The sequence below is a fragment of the Puntigrus tetrazona genome, chromosome 7 (assembly GCF_018831695.1).
Source record: "Puntigrus tetrazona isolate hp1 chromosome 7, ASM1883169v1, whole genome shotgun sequence".
NCBI classification, from domain to species: domain Eukaryota; kingdom Metazoa; phylum Chordata; class Actinopteri; order Cypriniformes; family Cyprinidae; genus Puntigrus; species Puntigrus tetrazona.
This window is the reverse complement of record NC_056705.1, coordinates 7,980,223-8,000,222: the sequence shown is the minus strand read 5'-3', so window position 1 is coordinate 8,000,222 and position 20,000 is coordinate 7,980,223. Positions and strand designations below refer to the sequence as shown.

General features: G+C 36.0%; 1 protein-coding gene and 1 pseudogene across 1 annotated transcript in view; both read right to left on the bottom strand.

The window, feature by feature from the left end:
* LOC122348662 (aerolysin-like protein) overlaps positions 1-20,000 on the bottom strand; it is a 333,550-nt gene that overhangs the window by 34,653 nt on the left and 278,897 nt on the right. The gene's annotated exons all lie outside the window — the stretch shown is intronic.
* LOC122348657 lies at positions 2,732-14,276 on the bottom strand (annotated as a pseudogene).

Genomic DNA, 20,000 nt, shown 5'->3' with positions numbered 1-20,000 from the left:
CTTTATATGTGCATTTATAAATTAAATTAAATTAAATTAAAAATAATGAGAATTCTAAAAAATATTAATAACAAAATAATAATATAATAATAATAAAAAACCTGTGTACATAGATTCCAGCTCTGTTGATAAATGAAATGATTACAAATAAAATTAAATACTGATTATAAATTCTGTCTTTTATGTGCATTTATAAATTAAATTAAATTAAAAAGTATGAGAATTAAAAAAATATTACTATAATAATAATAATAATAATAATAATAATAATAATAAAAAAACCTGTGTACATAGATTCCAGCTCTGTTGATAAATGAAATGATTACAAATAAAATTAAATACTGATTATAAATTTATGAAATAAAATTAAACAAAAATGTAATACATTTTTTTTTCAGTCATGTGTATAAACAGGCAGGTAGACAGACATTCAAAAAAAAAAAAAAAAAAAAAAAGCGCTTTCAAAGACCTCACACATCTGGAATTTTTTTCACCTGCCCTACACTTGTTTGGGTCATACATATTACATCCACATCTACACATCTCTTCACCTTCGGTCTCACACACACACACACACACACACACACACACACACACACACACACACACATGTATACACACCTAAATCAGACACCTTTCAGTTTCTGGGAAAAACATAAATTCTTTATAGTGTTTGTTAGATGAAAAGCTCTCTTGGATGAGAGAAACCCTCACAGAATGAAATGCTTTTTAAGAGGAGAAAGGCAAAAGTGAGCGAGAGTGCAAAATAATTGTGCTCCATTTAAAATGCTTTTATCAAAGAATAGGAGTGTGAAGGTGTTAGGAGAAAAGAGCTGCCCTTTTCATTCCAGGTATTTCAGATGGACGGATAAACTCTCACCTTAAGGCTTTGACACCGACAGCGGATACAGCGGCTTAGAAATATATTCTGATACATTACCTAATACGGCTGTCTTTTTCCTGTTTTTATTTAAAAATGAATAAAAACATAATTTATATATCTGCATACATTGTGTTAAATATGACTTTATATTTAGGTGAAGTATGTAGGCTGTTAGTTTTATTCACTCTCGTGTGTTGCGAAAGAAGACACGTTTTTATACTCTTTGGAAAGTTATTATTGCAGGAAAACAACTCAAGACATGGAAAACGTGAAAGCGTATCTGGAGAATTGTGGCAATTTATTTTGGCAAGTCTTCGCATCAATAATGAGCTGATTTGTGGAAAATGAGAGAAGAGCTTGACTGCTTTCATTAGGAGCCTGTATCATAAACAAAATGAGAAATCTAATATACTGATATATATATATATATATATATATATATATATATATATATATATATATATATATATATATATATATATATATATATATCCACATTTAAGTCTAATATACTGATATATATATATATATATATACCCACATTTAAGTCTAATATACTGAAATATATATATATATATATATATATATATATATATATATATATATATATATATATATCCACATTTAAATCTAATATACTGAAATATATATATATATATCCACATTTAAGTCTAATATACTGATATATATATATATATATACACACATTTAAGTCTAATATACTGATATATATATATATATATATATATATATATATATATATATATATATATATATATCACATTTAAATCTAATATACTGAAATATATATATATATATATATACCCACATTTAAGTCTAATATACTGAGATATATATATATATATATATATATATATATATATATATATATATATATATATATATATATATATATCCACATTTAAATCTAATATACTGATACTAAGTCTAATATACTATATATATATATATATATATATATATATATATATATATATATATATATATATATATATATATATATATATATATATATATATATATATATATATATATATATATATATATATATATATATATATATCCACATTTAAGTCTAATATACTGAGATATTATTCAGTTTCCATTTAAAAAATGAGCAGTTCTCTAAAATGACCTTTTGATGCAGACAGTGTTTTATGTTTAAAATTGTTAAAAAATAGCACATTTTCCAGCTTCAGTGGCTCAGAGTTGTTATTTGCACCTATAAGTTTTGCTTTTCGGACAAATGCTCCAGTTGTTATCGCAGGAGAGTGAACATGAAAAAAGCATCTTTGGGGGCGAAAACTTCAAATCAATAATCCCACATTCAGAGTCAAATTAACGCGGTCGCGGATCAAAAAAGTCGAGATGGGCTTGATTACGTCGAGCCAAAAGCCTTGATCTCGGTCCGAATGAGGTTCTCCGGTATTACATTAACATTGCGGCAGAAACCCGAATAACACACTTTACAAAGAATGGCACGGAGTAAAAAACCGGCAGGGTGCAATGCTGGTTTTATGAATATGAAACAATGTCACATTAAAATAATTTTGAGTTTGAATGCTTTAAGAATGTCAATGCCGGATGTGTAATTCAGCAAAACGAGAGAACCAATCAAAGGTCCAAATACTTGTGCAAGTCAAGTATTCAAGAAAGTCAAGTCTTTTAATGGAAGAATTCAGACCTCAAAAGCACAAATGTCCAACACAACAGCAAACGCAGACTGAGTGCAAAGAAAAAGACTGAATACGTGCGGAAAAAATGTCTTTTATTTCTTTCATAATTCACTTTTGAATCTGCGCGGGTCCTTGGTTTTTTCATCGCGGTTAACAGGGTTAACGCTTTATTCAACTTCGTGACATTTACTTTAAACAAATTCCAAGAGGCGTGTGGCAGAAGAAACGGTGTTGAAGTCGCACTTAGTTCAACGTCGCCTTTCTCAAAAGTGCAGAAGGTCAGACTAAAAGACCCTCAAAACTCACTTTTCCTCCCATATAATGGACTCGAAGCCTTTATGCGAGAGACTCTCTTGTCGCGGTTCTGCTGAAGTCTCGAGCACGGGGCGCCTCCTCTCTCCCTGCCCAGGGCGAAGAGCCCGAGACGGACGCAGCGACCGCAGGCTGATCTGAGAGGGGTGAGAAGCGCAGACTTTAGTTAAGTGGCTGCGTTATAATCGGCCTCGCACAAACACTCGTAACCAATCAATAAGCGAAAGAGGCTGCTTTTAAGCACCACTGTGAAAAAAAAACTATTTGGCCAATAATTCTGATTCTGATTTAAAAAATAAAAAAAGCCACTTCTAAACTACTAATCAAAAATCCTTTTTATCCCCAAATGTATGTTTTACAAAATTGCATCCTTAATCTTGTTTTCAGAGAGTGTGTTTAAGTTGATTTTAATACTTTTTCCAATTAATTTAAGCATAAATTTTGCTACATATGGGCCTGAGGTTTTATTTATTTTTACCAACAGACAGCTCCGATATTTGGGGGTTTAGACTACTAATTAACACTTAATGTAGAAATGAATACTAGATTATTACATTTAATTAAATTGTAGTTGTTTTTACATTTTAAATGACACTTTACACTAATATATATATATATATATATATATATATATATATATATATATAAATATATATATACATATATATATATATATATATATATATATATATACAGGAATAAGGTTAAATGTTAAGTCCTGGTGTTTTTAGAGTTGTAATATTGTAAAATGATCTGCACAAAATTTTTAAATCACTGCTTTTATTTATCGTGTGCTTATTTCTTCAATAATACACTTAAGTGTTGGCCAGTTTTGTATAAGCTGAAGCACATTTGAATGCATGAGAGGTGGTACCTTTAGGTTTGGGAGGAGAAGTAGGGGTCCCTTTTTCATCCCCATGGCCCGCCCTCCTTCTCTGGAGCACCATCTGAAGCTCCGCCTCTCCAACATTACGGCTGAAGCGTTTTTTTTGAATCCACCCTTCTAGGGCCAGGCCTCCTCATGGAATCCTAAGGCGGAAGCAGACAATGAAGTTACATTCATACAGTAGGCCATGAGCGATCATGCATCTTTTTCAAGTATTTGCACATGACAGTATCACGTATAATTATGCGTATAGCCAACCATCTAAGTATATTTTAACGTCAACCTTGCAAGCAGCTAGTCTGAGTAATAAAACGAGCAGAATAGACCATATTTGAACACATCTTATTTACCAGCATCCCCTGCAATTCCAGCACAGCTGATTTCCGGTTCTCAGACCTCTGTTCCTGTAAATGCCAGTAATTTCTGATTAATAATATTTTGCCACTTCTGAGCAGCTGCTTTCTGAGCACATACTCTGCAAGCGGCGTATGTAGCAGCTAGGCAGTTAGTCGAAGTCAACAAATACAAAAAACAGAAAACCTCCAAATACTAATCATGGTTGCAGGAAGACCGAAAGACCAATCGTAGACCAATCACTAACCTTCCACGCATGTTCGTCCTCAGACACAGCCTGAAAAGCAACCAAATGTCAGATATTTCTTTCTATTTAAACAGGTCTATATTTAAGGCTGCGTCTATAGCATGGATTATCTGTGTGTTTTGTCATTTCGTTGAACTTCGACGTCCTGTTGTGTGATTTAAATGTGTAATGGCGCTCACGCTCTCGCGCAGAGGATTTTCCGTCACATGTTACGATTATTTTCACACAGACAGTGTTGGCACCTCACTGTACAATTTATGTTCGATAAAGCGTGTGATGATTCACCTGTGGCGTTCTGAGAATAGGTTTGAGAATAATGCCTTTCTTGATTCTTTCCATCATTTCATCCACAGCTCTGGCCTTCATATCCTCCGTAATTGCGGGTTCTGTGAGAAAATCAACACGGTATTCATTGAGGACGGAAGAGCAGCGCTGGCTTGCTTTGATTTAACTTCAACTTTTAAATTATTGTATTGTATCTTCCGTCTGCCGTGTTGATTTTCGCCTTGCGTCTAGTACAGGTCGGATGTAAGGCGTGATTGTCTTACTCGCGGTTTGAGTGGCGTTGTTTTCTCCTTCTTTCTGCTCCTCAAAGCCTTTAATGGGCTAAAAATGCAATGGGTTTAACCGAAATGAACTTTAGAAGACTTGGCGTGTGTGAGTGCATTTTTATGGTTTGAATACCTCAACATTGAAAGGCGTAAAGACTCACTCGGTGACAGCTGAAGATGGAGGAGGAGGTGGTGGTGGTGGTGGAGGAGGAGGAGGAGGTGGTGGAGGTGGTCCCAGTGATGGTGGATCAGATGGATTTTCGTTTGCCTCGTTGAGTTGGTTAGATTGGATCGAAGGAAGTTGCTCCATCTCTTTCAGCTCATCCTTAAGCAGCTTGACTGGTTGCGAAATAAACAATTACAATTGCATTTATAAAATATGGCAAAACGATATTTAGAAAAAAAAAGTAGCACTATTTAGCACTATTTCAAAGCTCTATAGAGACATAATGGAAATCTCCAAAATTTAAAATGTGAACATTGGTGATATAACTCAAACTGTCTCTATTTGTCCTAAAACATTCATAAAACTTTTAGTAAACATAATATCGCGTTGTTAAATTAATGTGAGAAGCTTTTCACTTGGTCTTAGAAGAACATGATGAAAAATACTGTATTTCGTATGGAAACTTTGATAGCAAACATGAGTTTGAAGGATGTCTTTTGAAACAGGCCGGATAGATCCGAGACCTTTTCTAAGGAGAAAAGTCTGTGAAACAGCTAAGATCTAATGTGTGATTTGTCTTGCCTTTAAGGGTCCTAATAAGGTGTATAATATAATAGGGTCCTTGTATATAATACGGTCCTAATACTTTTTCAGCATCAAAATCGAGATTTTGTATTTTTATTAAATAAGACATACTTTCCTCCTGAAGGGCGATAACAGATTGTTTCGAGTCTCTCAGCTGAATCTCAGCCTCGCTCCTCTCTTTCTCACTGATCTCCAGCTTTGTTCTTACTGCAGCCAGGTCTGACAGAGAGTTGAGATCCTGAGCTGCTGTATGAGACATCTGTATAGACAAATGCAGTAGTTTATAGTTTACCCAAAATGAAAACTCTGTAAAACCTTCATTCATCTTCGGAACACAAATCAATTTATTTTTGAGAGCTCTCTGATGTTCTTTAGGCAGCAATATACTATCATGTTCAACACATAGAAACATAGCAAGGACATCTGTAAAATAGTCCATGTGACAACAATGGACTTTTAATTTTACAAAGTTACGAGAATAGTTTTTGTGCACAAAGAAAACAATAGCAACTTATTCAGCAATTTTTCTCCATTTTGGAGAGTATCCTAGAACATTACATTACATTAAGCAAGCATGCAATAAACAAACGCTCATTATATCGATTATGTATTAAGGATACTCTTTAAAATGACTGAAGACAGTCACACATGGAAAAGATTTGCTCAATGATATTTTAGGATGGTTTCAATTGGAAATCCACAAGTTACCCAACAAAAATATAATTATTATTATTTAAGTGTAAATAAAAAGTTTGGTACAAGTATAGGGCAAATAAAAATACCTATTACTTATTTATGGGGTTTTTTAATTCACCGCATAGAGACAAGAGATGAAGTAAAGAACAGGATAAACTGGATCAGGAAAACGTTTTCTAGCCACATAAGAATTACAGTCTCAATACACCAAACTGACACGTTCACCTGGCTTTGGTAAAAGAGTCGTATCTCTTCCAGAGCTTTGCTGATTTCAGTCACTTGACCCAGAGCCTGTTTTAGTTGTTTCTCAGTCTCTGCATTCTGAATCTGTCTCTGGGTTTCCTGCTGTTTCACCAGCATCTGTAGAGAAAAACCAATCACTCGATCAGTCAGTCCATCACTTGTCCATCTATAGATTCATCCATCCATATATCACCGTTCCAAACTTCAAATCTCTCTTCAAATGTCCAAAGTTTTCAAACTACAAAAGGCCCAGCGTTCATTTTGTTTTTCCATCGTAAAGACTTTTCCCACCATTTTTCTTTATTTGTTGAGCTCAGTGGGCGCGTTAATTACTCATGCAGTGAATTATTCAATCGGCAGAACAAAACCTCAGTGGAATCGGTTCGGGGGGAAACCAAAAATCAAGCCGTCCATTATCTCCCTGATATTTCAGATTACAAGAAATGCGCTTGTTCGAAAAGCAGAAGCGGCGAGCAGGAAAAGGAAGTGCGAGACGTTCGTCGGAATGTTTGGACTCTCACTTCTCACCTCCATTCACTGCCCTTCCGTTCAGCTCGCAAGAAGCACGGACCTAAACCACCAAACGCGACCCCCGCGGCGGTGCAATTACAGGGAAAAGCGCATGTGTTTGACGAGTAAACGGGCGCGTCTCTTTGTCTGGTGACGGCCTGCATTTTCTCCCTTTCGAATTAGTCCGTCATTAGGCTCTCTGTGACTGGAAAAAAAAAACACCGAACAAGGAAAAGATGAATGTGTTTTCAAAACACAGGGAAAACAGACAAATGGAAAGGGGTGGCGATAAAGAATGTCATTCAAGCTGTGTGGTGTGTGGCCGCCCATTCAGAATGAGTTTGAGTGGTGTGCGAACCGTCGGGGTCCCTTTCACAGGTGAAGGCCCCCTGTTGGGACCCCCATTATGTCTGTGTCTGCAAATGGGGAACAATATACACAAAGCCGACAGAAAGGAAGTGTCAAACAAGGACAGGGGTTTAAAGAGCTGCCGATTTTCAAACTGCCATCTCGATGGGTGCTAATTACCGCAGGAAGAGAGGAGGGATGCAAAGACAGATGCCACTTTTGAGCGGAGATGCTCATTTAGACTGAATGAACACGGTAAACACACTGGTATTAACAGAGCCAGCTGGACTGGCGTGGTCAAAAGTGCTTGGTTATCTCAATCCAGTGTTTTCTCTTCTTTGTTTCAGGTTTGTTTCATTAACGCAGCTTCGCAGTTGTTGAGTGTGAAAGGACCGGATACAGCCCAAATCTCCCATGGCCCTTGTACAAACTTGACCGAATCAGAAGACACCACGCTTCTTCCCATCTACTGTCTATTGATTGTCATGCTGTCGGCCTGGACGTGTAGGCTTCTGAGGGAGAAGTGTTTTTATGTCCAGATTATTGAACTGTTACCATAACTATGAAAAGATCAGTATCTGTAGTTTTTTGCATTTTAACCTTTTGTTTTTATGTAATGCGAACTCTGGATAGCATCGATTGTGAACGTGCTATACAAATAAAGTGTCCTGAAGCTAGAAACTTCAATGAAGTTACTTGTTAACAGAGTAAAGTTGTAGCCACATTTACCGTGAAATTTGAGTGAAATCAATGGTTGGTTCCAAATAAGATATGAATTGCCTTCTGATGGGCACTTCGCAGTGAAAACAATCATGGACGCCATATTGAGGGGTCGTTCCAAACTGAAGTGTCACTTCAAAGGGCCCTTTAGAATTAAGGATTTTTGGCGGTACAACTGATGGAAACTTCGGCCCCCATGATCACTTGCGCTGATTCTTTCCATGATGGCGGCGCCTCCATGTGGGCAACAGGATGATGATGATGATGCAGAAGGTCACAATAAAGGGTACACTCTTTTAAGAGATTATGCATGAGGATAAGCCCTTCCCAATGGATCGCAAGACTAGTCACTTTAATAGGAATAGACTTTTTCACATTTTAGTATTTCTCTACAGCTTGAAGTCGTCAGAGTTGAGGTAAACCCTCGAGAGCAGTGAATGGGAGTAGCACAAATATATATATATATATATATATATATATATATATATATATATATATATACACATTACTATTTGCTCAAATAGCAAAAGAAAAGCTACACTTTAGCGTTTTTAATTGACTTTCAATCAAAGGAAATAAAAGAGACTGTGTGAGAAACACAGTCCCGCACCCATAAATTTATTTTTTTAAATATATTGGTAACTGGTATAATGTCAAGAAGTTATTGATGCAAAAGACGTTATTTCACGCAAAAATAAATAAAAATAAAAAATAAATAAATAAATAAATGAATAAATAAATCAAACGATTCACAGCAATAAACCCTAAAAACCGCGCCACTTTCCGTTGGTCGCGCTTTTGAACGGTCCAATTCAAACTGCTGCGCGTGAGCATCGGTTTGTAACGCTCCAAGCTTTCGGGATTTCCGCAACGTTTTTTTAAATAACGGAAATGTAATGTTAGCACTAGGAATTATTTAAACTTTATCCTCATACAACTTAATCGGTCGTATTTACTTCCAAACGGAAACAAGTCTACACAGAACCGAGGCCAAAGTGCGTCGATAAACTTAGCAAGTCAAGCGAATAATGTCAGATTTACCGACGGAAAGCGGAACGTCTGCCTGTCGCTACATGTGGAACCGACAGACGTCCATCATGGGTGAGTAGGTCCCTCCAGTATGTTTGCCGATTCATATTAGTGATAACTGATTATACTGTATATCCAGTATTATCTGTTGGGTTCAGCGTCTTCACTCTGCGTTGTGAACGAATAGTAGACGCGTAAAACAGATAAACACTTAATATTTGTAAACTAGAGTAGAAAGACTTCAAGACACGCTGCAGTCCAATTCATCCCTGCCACTTTTGATATCCCATGAACCTCTGCGAGCAGTTGGTCGTTGCTAGAGATAATAAAACAGCCTCTTAAAGGCGTTTGATACAGTCTTTAGTCCATTATTCTATTTATAGCAAAAATGAGTATGTAGTACATTTGCTTAGTTATGAATAAAGAACACTTTAGTCTGTTTGCATGTCTAAAATAGTTTTCTTCGTCCAAAAAAAAAAAGCGTAATTAAGTAACTACACTTCTTCAAACACAAAACCTGCCGATTAAAGCTCTTTATCATATATTTGATTCTTTCATGATCTTGTGAATATTTGTAGGCATAGCAGTTTAAATGCTGTTGCTGCAATGTACAGTTTTCTAGCATTTTGCTATTCAAATTATCTTTGACTACTAACCACGCTTTAATCATACCTAAACTGTATGGAGTAATTGCACCAGGAATTTCATAACATTGTGATCGGCTTGGGAACGGTTCCAAATTTGTATAATGTGTTTTATATGGAAACCAATTAAAACTGTCCACCCCTGAACCTAATCATCAAGTGGCTACATAAGCAAACTGTACAAAAAACGTAAGATTGTTGCCATGAGATTGTATTGGACCTCGTATGTCAGAGCGTCCTAAATTTGCTCAAGCGGTTAGCGTTTGTGCTCAAATCCACCAGTAATACATAACTTTTCACAACAGTGTTCTCAAGTCGGATATGCTGACATTTTGGCTATTAAACAAAATGAAATGTTAAATTTGCAGATCAAGCATTGTGAGTGAAAGCACCCATTCAAAAGAGTACCTGGTGCGCAAACACTTCAGCGTGCTGCCTGAGTCCTTGCTCCATCTCGAGCTTCTGCGACATCTCTGTAAACTCTTCTGTAACCAGCTGGGACACTGGAGCACAAACACACGGAGAGATTACACGGATGAATCTTTTCGTCTGTATTTGTGCTCATTAATGGTGGAACGCATTTAGCTGACTCGCCTCTCTTCATTTTATTCACAGTCCGGCTCTGCTTACTGAACTTCCTCAGAAGGGCCTCTTTCTCTCCGACCTCCAACAACAACTTGTGAATAAAATAAGAGTTTAAAGTTTAATAAAACTGGATGTTTTAAATTTTAACTTACATGTAATAAAAGCAGGGCGCTGAACAAGACCCATAAAAATCCCTGCATTGAAGAAACACATAGATGCCATTTTTGGGGCAAATTGTTTTCTCAGAAATTTATGACCACAGTTGTATGCATGTCACATTTGCAGACACTAGGCCATTATACCTTGTCCTTCAAATCATCCTTCTCTTTCTTAAGAAGCTCCACCTGTGCAGTGAGTTGCATTTTTCCCAAGTAACCGGTCTACAGATGACTGTAGCTCTGTGCAAAAAAGATTGCAGGTAAAATGAGCCATAATCTTTTCTTTTTCTATTCTTGGACAGGTGCATATTTTACTGCTTTCATGGCTCGTGCCGTTTAGAAATTAGGCTACCTCTAATTTGATTCTGACTCATGAGAAGCGGATCTTCGCTGCTCTCTTCCTCAGAGACCGTTTCAGAGCTGGAATCAGCCTCGAGGTCCAGGTTCAGGATGGAGAAGTTTTCTGGCATTTCTGGGATCAGGGAAGTATAGCTTGGCTTTGCCTCTTTAATGCCTTGAAATCTTTATTCACCTGTGGGTTCAAAAGCCTCAAAGATCGATAAAGGGTGGCATAATGACTATTACCAACACCAGCCTCGAAATCAGTCGGCCCTTTATTTATTAGTCCAATACAAACAATATATCAATTCTAAAGGTGAACAGTGTAAGGTAGCATTGGCCAGGCAATCTGTAATTCTGTATTTGAATTCACTTTAATTATTAAATTAAGCAATGCCATGAAGAGCCTTTCAGTAAACAGGTCCGTTTTTCTTACTGCAAAGAATAAAAATCTAAAGAAAGGTTTTCCACTAAAAGATTCTACACTAAAAAACGGAAGCGGTCCATGGATGATAAAGGAATGGATAAACTGACGGCTTGGTAAAAATTTATACACCCTGAGGTCATCCAAAATGAGTTTGTTTCTTCTTGGAAACAGACTTGGAGAAATGTTGCATTACATTCACTTGCTCACCAGTGGATCCACTGCAGTGAATGGGTGCCATCAGAATGAGAGTTGATAAAAACATCACAAAAATACACAAATAATCCACACCACTCTAGTCCATAAATTAACATCTTAAGCAAAAGGTTTGTAAGAAATAAATCCATAATCAAGACATTTTTCATATAAAACTGCTGCTTCCGGGTAAAATATGAGTCCTTTATATATAATATTGCATTCTCTAGAAAAAACGTCATATTGTCTGAATCAGTAGAGAAATACTTTAAGCAACTCCTAACAAACATTTTAATGCGAGAGGACAACAAGACATGGACTCACCGTGGAAGCATCATTATGGATTATGCAATCATATTTTGGCCAGAAGCAACTGTTTAGTTAAAATGCCTCAATAGTGTATTTGTTTCTCACAAACAAGGAATTTTTTTACAAGAGATAATTGATGGACTGGAGTGGTGTGGATTACCTGCGTGATTATTGTGATGTTTCATCAGATTTTGTGTGCAATGCTACAATTCTCCAAATCTCTTCCGATGAAGAATCAGACCCATCTACATCTTGAAAGGCTTGAAAGTGAGTAAAGCTTTAGCTATTCTTGTTTTCCATGAATCATATGCCAATAAAAAGCCTTAATTTTTAGAGTGTTGATTTAATGAATCAGTTTAGAGAACGTCAATATGGGGATGTGAAATAATCAACAAAACAAATACAAGCTGTTAGACTTTTTTTAGACTTTTCTCTAACAAGCTGTTAAAGAAAAAGAAGTGTACTCACCTTTAGTGCAAAGGCCTCTGCGGTCTCCCTGCACGATCGCTCAATCTGAAACTGTGTCTCTAACACATCCAGCTCCTTGAGCAGTTGAGCAGAAGCTGAAAGTCATTGTATAAATCGGGTTTGCACATTTTCAGTGATACATTAAATAGTTGCGTAGGTTTAGCCAGCGAAAGTTAAATTCTCAGCAAGCATTTCATAGTGAGACTCGCCCAGTAAATGAGTTGAAATATGAGTTTAATAGCAAAAGACTTCCACTGATATCTCACCCTCCTCCATCCTTGATAGCTTTTCATTCGCCTCATCTCGCTCTTTCTCCAGAAACTCGCACTGTATAGCAGATTATACAATGATAAATAAAAATAAACTGCACCAAAAATCCATTACTGTGGGCAGATAGCTTGAGTAAGCTTGTGTGTGTGTGTGATGTTGTTGCTGCAGATAATCATTGTATGCTAGCATAACAGAACAGATTCTAAGATATTATTTATGAGGATCTCACAATTGCAATATCAGTTTTTGTGTTTCATACACATTGCATTTGTAGAGCGTGACAAGAGGGTGCCTCCTTTAAGATTGATTTTATTTGCTCCCATATTGCTCTTACTGTTTCTATTTCTATAATATGTGGTAAGAATGTTGTACAAAGCGGCTTCAAACCTGGTCTAAAAAATATATGTACCTCTGCACCATTTTTACATGCCTTACTGCATGTTTAAGCTGCAGTTTCAAAGAGAATTATCCACTAAGTGGCGCTAAATATGTCAACCCTGGCACATTTTATTACATTTATATAGATACATATTGCTGTGCTTTTATTACGTTGCTTCAGGTACGTATTGTGAAAGTTCAGAATTCAAATACCGGGGACTGATGCTAAAAGCTAATGCTCTCACGGTGTTGGTAATATGCCCTACACCAAATCCAACCTAAACCTACCCAATAGTGCTAGCAAATACGAAACTAATATATATAAGCATTTGTTGACGCCAACCGTGCCATTTCAACTACCTTTTATGCAGATTTGAACGGATCTGTCGAACTGTAGTTACATGGGATTCAAACCTTGCCTTTCAAGTCCGTCTCCGTTCTCACCGAACAAATGTACCGTCTATGAAAACCCATAGACATGAAGCTGGATATGTGTGCTAACATAAAAAAACATCAGTTTTCAAATCTCCCACCATATTAATATTGTTTTTGAAGTCATAACATGATATTCTTCAAGTAATTTAGGCTTTAGTAATCAAAACTGCAACGATATGTACTTATTGGTACATATTTCATGTCTCGCTAAAAAGTGCACCCAGGTACATTTATGCCATGAGACCAGGTAGGTTTTTCTGCATTCAGCAGATGACCAAAATGTGTGGCATAAAGTAGGTGTCTCATCTCACTGTGTAGATGATTGTATCATAAATATGATAAATGTTTTAATACTTATCAGTACGTGCTGCACACTTTTTCACACAGTTTACACCAAGTAGTGTCATTCTGAGCACGGCCACTCTCAAGCAGAAATTACCTCAATGTCTCTTTCATCTCCTGAAGACAGGGTGTTCTCCTCCTCAGAATCTAAGAGGCAACAACTAGTTTTCAGATAGTTCATCTGATTCACACACTGTATTTACAGTAGTAGTAAAAGACGGTCATGTTTATGACCATTTTCAGGTAATTGATTTCACAGATTATTGCGCTAGAATCACTGGATCTAACGTATTTCATTGCACAGCTTATCCGTTAGATTAAAAAAAACTATTTGGAGAGTTTCGAATGTTTAGGCAATTTTTAAAGTAAATGCATCCAACCTGAAATTCTCTCGTCTGCTTCAAGGTTCCACATAATTCTTCAAGCTTCTTATTAATGTCTGCTCTTCTAGATCCCAGCGTTTCTGTGTCATTCACTGTCTTTTCGACACTGCACTCGGGAGGAAGAACTGAAACTGACTTTAGCGTACAGCTCTGCTTTTAATTCTTCCCATTTTGTTACGTAAATTGATACAAAAGTCCATTCTGCTTTGCCCTTTATGGTTAACTGAGTCAACAAAACCATTTAGAAAGGATGTGATAAAGTAACAATCATCATTTGTCGTTAGATGTGCTCAGCCCTTGTGAAATCATGGGTAGCCTTGCTGTAGTCACACAATGTTATCTGAACCAATGCAACAATTAAGCAAAATATGTTTGTGCGTTTGATTTTTGGCTTTTGCACTTTTCGCTTTCCTGAAATGGTTGTACTTCACAACGTGAAAGTTGTGAAACTGCTGATGGTAACAATGTAAATATGTAAAATACGCTGAAAATGCATATTGGGTCATTTACAATACAAGTTCCTGTCTTCTTTATGTAATTTGTTTTATTGCAAAATCCATATTCTTTTGATCATCTGTTACAGTGGAGAACAGTTTCTGGTCAAACGTTGTGACCTTGAAAAGTGCGTAAATGCAAAACTATGTAAAGGGCAGTGAGCGATAGAAGTCGATGGTGTCTGGCATATAACCAAAAAATGACTTGTTCGGTTTGTTTGATCTTAGGGTCTTACAAAGTCAGTTGAAAGGCAGCCTAGCACATTCAATATGAATATTGACAGTATATAAAGACAGATATAATTTAGTTTTGATGTACTCTATATAATAGCTTGCACAGTGTTATAGAAAGAAAGATTATGGACGTTGTTTCTTCATACACGCTTTTTAGAATCGTTGATCTGTCTTTCAGTGATCAAAACCAGCTTTATTATCTGATGATACCAGAGCTAGTCGAATCTTATCATCTTTATTTAACCAGGAGAGGACTGAAATTAAAATCCAGACATACATACATAACAAGACAGAACATATGACTAGTTAAAAACAATTGTACACTGTTAGGTTACTTTCAAGGTTACATAATAAGGACTTCAAATGATTATAAGACACCAAGTTTTGTAGCTTCATCTCCGTGTATAGCATATCCTGTCTATGAATGCTTGGAAAAAACAGACACCCACGATAGTGTGTGTGGGGAAAAATTAAACTTTTAAACTTAACTTAAATATCATTTAAATAGTTGCTTGATGTCAGTTAGAGTGTCCATAACTCATGTAAAATATTTAAAGTTAAAATAAATGAGAGTAATTGTTTTTGTTTTTACTTTTAAGTTGAAATGCATTCAAAACTTTATTCTTGACATTCAAAACATTTAAAATACTATATATATATATATATATATATATTTGTAAATTTTTCAAAAGGTGAAATAATTTCCCCCAGGCATTAAATAGTTATTATTTTAAATGGAGTGCCCATGACTTAGATTTAGACAAATTATTTTTGATGTTTATCAAAATGATTCTTTGGTCATTTACTAAATTTGAAGCAGTAAAAAACTGGCCAGTGGAGACTGGGATTAATGTAATATTCACTTTTAACATTTTAACATGAAAGCTTAAATGAAAAAAAAAAAAAAAAAAAAATCCCTTCAGGCAGAAAGGAAACACTACTGAGCGTGAGCTGAATAAGTGGAGTCACTCTGCATGCTGAACAGATCTAGTCTTTGGCGGTTGCCCCTTAGTTTCCTTAAACCACCACTTCCTTCACATTATTCACACAGAGACAGAGACAGCACATATGCATGTCCTTCTTCAGCTTCTTATGTAAATCTCTTAAAACATCTACAAGTTTAGGTATTTCTAATTATGCATCAGGACATTATTTAGCGTCTTCCTGCGAGGACATCCTCAGGTTCTGCTGTTCTACTGGTGATCCGTTCTGAAATTTTTGCCCCCAGGTTCCCAAAAGCACACATACTCAGAATGCACCATTACAGTAATGAGAGTACTTTGGGATTAAACATGACGTAAAGAGGCTGACTGATAGGGGTCACGGCTGGGTCATTGGGTCGTATCATCATATCACGCGAGAAGTCCGATTTATCGACCCGTTTACTCGGAACGCAAACATACAGCGGTAACATTGATTCAGTCGATCCGATATCGGCTGTGCGCTCGCAACGTAAAGAGCTGGCTTTCCTATCTTTTCGATCCGCATAAACCGAACAACGTGACAGAAAACAGAGCGAGAGGGAGGAAGAGGATGGGTCAGATTCAGGGCTGTAAGACGCGACGCGATGTGACAGGGCAGCCTGGAAGATACAGTGGCCTTCGGTGACTTCACTACGCTTTGCAAACAAACCTAAACTTGGTGATGCCAGAAGGGCAGGCTTTATAAAGACGACTCACACTTTCTGTACCGCAGTAGAAGCTGTTTATGAGCTGTTTGTCAGAAATAACTATTATTCATGAATAATTAGTCAAACGTTCTGTAAGAATTTGTCAAAACTGTTAATAATTCAGTTCAATTTTAATTTTTTTTCACTTTTGAATAAATTTGTTATAATGAGTAATTAAACATAATAATTAATTTTTATATATTTATAAAAGTATATTTTATGCACTGTTTGTATGACAATAAAGCCTGTATATGGCATATTTGACAAAATAACTATTATTAATTCATTGTCAAAGGAACAATTTTTAGAAAAAAAAAAAAATATTTACAGAATTTACAATGAAATGCGGTGATAAAAAATTACTTATATTAAATCATCATTTAAAATAATTGGGGTGCGACCTGGCTATTTGTAATATTGCTTTAATAATTTTGAATTGTTTAAATACAATTTTTATATTTGTAAAGGAGACACACACTTTTTGCATGGCAGTAAAATCCTGTTTATCAGCTATTTGTAAAATAATTGTTAATTAATCATTTATCAGAAATAAATATTAATAATTCAATTCTTTCTTCGTAAAATGTTTCTCAAATGATTACGTTTTTCTCCAAGTTTATATTAGTTTTAATATCGAATGGTAAAATGATCACAAATAATATTGAATATAATACTGATATTATAATATTGCAATAATAATCAATTAATTTAAATTCATTCATTATTAGTAGCATTGTTACATAATTAATATTCCAGTCATAATGCCTCCATCGACTTCATCTATTTTCTATGTTCTTTTCTTAATCAACAAAGTCTCCGATTGTTTTTAATGCCTTTCAAGCGCTGCAGGAAATACAATTCTGCTATTGTTTGGCTGTAATGTAAGCATCGTCATTGAGGCAATGGCAAGGTTATCGGCTTCGCTGGTTACGATTGTTTTGGCCTCTAGGTGGCGCTCTGGTCTTGTGAACAGCTACCTGTTGCTCTCGTGTCCCATCATGAGTGAGATGCTCTCACCCCGAGCCTGTAAACTTTCAGCATGGCCTTTCTGATGTTCTTAAGATAAGTGCAGCTGTCGGCGTTACCGAGCTGAGCCATTTTTGTTTACTTCATAATCTACCGACAGTTTTCACTTAAAAGTGTTCCGTTTCACTAAAACCGCCTCTAAATATGTATATATTTACAACACTTTCGAAGATTAAGGTGAAAATTGGCGCCCTGTTACTATTTTTTAAAGCTTCTAAAGAGCAAATAATCCTATTACAAGTAAGTGTTATATATATGTTAGATAAACAATTATCTAACGTAACATTTTTGAAGATGTGAAAAATCAGTTTGGCCTGTCGTACTGTAGTGCTCCTCACCTTCTTAAATATATTTGTCAATTAAAATCATACATCAGTTTCATCGTTTGCAGCAGATGTTAAATTCATTGTAGAAGAATATTTTTAATTATTAACATGATTGAACACCTAATGGGTTTTTGTTGTGTGTGTGTGTGTGTTTTACTTCATTTTGAGCATTTAGCATCCACATTTGACACAATTAAATTAAAATAATCTCATTCTATTTTCTTAATATTATACATTATTTTGCATCATTTTATTTGCATAATTTGTCAAGCTCCATACTTACTCTTTCACAAGCTATAGAAACAATTGAGTGATCAATCTTATTAAATATTTCAGTTGGTGTTCTTGCATTTATAGAATTGAATAATATAATAATAATAATAATAATACAGTTTTTTCTTAATATAGGCTTAATTAGTAATCTTGTTTATTATTTCTATTATATCAATTATATATTTAAAGCTTCATTTAGGGTTTGGATCCCTGTTTTGTACCCCGTTTGTGGAAAGCGTCTTCCCGAAGTCCTAGATGTGTTTTTCAGATCTGGAGACAGGCAGCCGCAGATGGGACGCGTTCAGGGTTGATTATTGTTGTGCACGCGAGTGGTACAGACAGTATGTCACAGCCTTTAAAAGACGCTGGCCGGGACGGAGGGAAGGTATCTAGACAGGCACGTGGTGACACAGACAGGCCGGCCCTGTGTCCCAACACGACGGCGTCACAGGAAGCAACGTCTGGCCCGCACGCAGTGGTACAGTCGCCAGACAGCTGTGACTCACGACTCAAAGAGACATAGAGACACAGCGAGCAGCGTTCGTCATGTTAACTCAACTGTTGATTTATCGTGATCCTCGGTAGGGGAAAAACAGGAAGTCCCAGCCCGACTAGCCTTTTTAGTGAGTGTGATTTGTCCCTGCAGGGTATCAAGCACCTGTTTCAGTTCACGTTTAAGCCCTTTTGCAGACCTTTGTCTCCTCCTCCTTCCCAACATCCGTTTACTGAGCAGGATGAGTGATGTGAGTCTCATATCAGCGGGAGTGAATTTATGTAATCCGGCCCTATCACTCGCCCTCCTGTTCTTCTTCCTTCCCTTTTCTAGATTTCTCTCGTATCTGTTCTCCTTTGGCCTTCAGTTTCAGTTCGTGTTCTTTATTTTAAAAATAGGCTGATCATGCATTTGTATTGGCTGAGGCTGCTTTGTTGAGTTTGTACAAAGAAAACTGAGGCAAAAGGTGTCTTTAAAAATTTGTTCGATGCAGATGGTAAAAAAAATGGTTTTAAAAATTAGAAATAAAGTTATGAATGATGATTTTTGTAAATAATATTTTTAATGAAACTTGAAGTATGTTGTAATGTAACAAAGGCATTTATAACGTTACAAAAAGGTTTTCATTTTAAATGAATGCATTTCTTTTGAACTGTCTACTCTTCTAATAATATAAATAATAAAATGCATTACAGTTTCCGCAAAAATATGAAGCGGCACAATTAGTTTCTTGATAATGATATAGAATTTTTTATTTTATTTTTACTATTTTTCATAATTTAGTCAAATTTTTTTTGTACACATATAATTTTGTTAAATGATGCATATCATTTAAAAAAGTGTGAGAAATTAAGCAATTTTATATGTTCATGATATATTTAATTATAGCTTTGAGAATTAACTCAGCAAGTAAAAAGATTCAGCCATTGTCCCCCCATAAATATTAAAATATGGTTGTCGTGTATGATAGTGATTTCACCCCCATAACTCACTTCTTATTGGTTAAACAGACAATGCAGCTGTCTCTCTGTCTCTCTCTCTCTCTCTCTGTCTCTCTCTCTCTCTCTCTCTCTCTCTCTCCTCTCTCTCTCTCTCTCTCTCTCTCTCTCTCAATCTCTCTCTGTCTCTCTCTCTCTGTCTCTGTCTCTCTCTCTCTCTCTCTGTCTCTCTCTCTCTCTCTCTCTCTCTCTCTCTCTCTCTCTCTCTGTCTCTCTCTCTCTCTCTCTCTCTCTCTCTCTCTCTCTCTGTCTCTCTCTCTCTCTCTGTCTCTCTCTCTCTCTCTCTGTCTCTGTATCTCTCTCTCTCTCTCTCTCTCTCTCTCTCTCTCT